This window comes from Tupaia chinensis, unplaced genomic scaffold, assembly GCF_000334495.1.
Source record: "Tupaia chinensis unplaced genomic scaffold, TupChi_1.0 Scaffold000605_1, whole genome shotgun sequence".
Taxonomy (NCBI): Eukaryota; Metazoa; Chordata; class Mammalia; order Scandentia; family Tupaiidae; genus Tupaia; species Tupaia belangeri.
Window position 1 is genome coordinate 3,158,055 of NW_006160123.1, and position 796 is coordinate 3,158,850.

The 796-nt window shown below is 49.9% G+C and overlaps 1 protein-coding gene across 1 annotated transcript in view; it reads right to left on the minus strand.

Moving 5' to 3' along the window:
* Positions 1-796, minus strand: part of IVD (isovaleryl-CoA dehydrogenase) — a gene marked incomplete at its 5' end in the record, with an annotated part of 17,899 nt that overhangs the window by 13,876 nt on the left and 3,227 nt on the right.

The window sequence follows — 796 nt, forward strand, 5'->3', positions numbered from 1 at the left end:
AAAGGACAGCGGCAGGCCCTAAAGGGACACACATTTAATTTGTGTGTTCCTGCCTGGAAGCCAGGACAGGGCTTAGCAATTAGGGGAGGCATAAGACCAAGGTACTGGGACAGCTGCTGGATCCAGGAAGTATCTAAACTCCCCAAACCACCTAGAGGAGCCTATGCAGACAGGCCAGACAGTGGTGCAGTGGTAAAAGGTGACACTCTGCAAAGTTGACCCACGTGAGTAGGTTCTGAGTTCATGTCTACAGACCTCCCTGGGCACGCTGGGGACACGCATACCCATGATCCAGAGTTGGCTGACACTGGAGGTGGATTCTGGTGTCAAAACCTGGTCAAGGGTATGGTCTCCCTACTACTGTATCTCTCTCACTTAGAAATAGATTAACTTGGGGCCGGCAGGTGGCATGGTGGTTGAGGCATTGGACTCCTACATGGCTGACCACGGTTTGAGTCCTGGATCTGGCAGCTTGCTTTCTCACTCACTCTCTTGTCTCTCTCTCTCTCTGGTCAAATTAAAATCTAATAATAATGAGGGACAAGCAGTTAGCGTAATGGCTATGTCGTTGGACTCCCGTGTAGTCAATCGTGTTTTGAGTCCTGGACCTAGTGGCTTAAACTCACGCCGGGCATGTGTGGGTGCATGCCCAAGATCCCAAGAGGATAATGGAGGAAAAGGGATTGTGGCAAGGCCATCCGGGGTGATTTCTTGTTTTCTGTCTCTCTGTCCCTCTCTGTCTTGCTGGTGAGCGCATGTGCCCTATAGCAAAAACCTCTCAAAAAAAAAAAAAAAA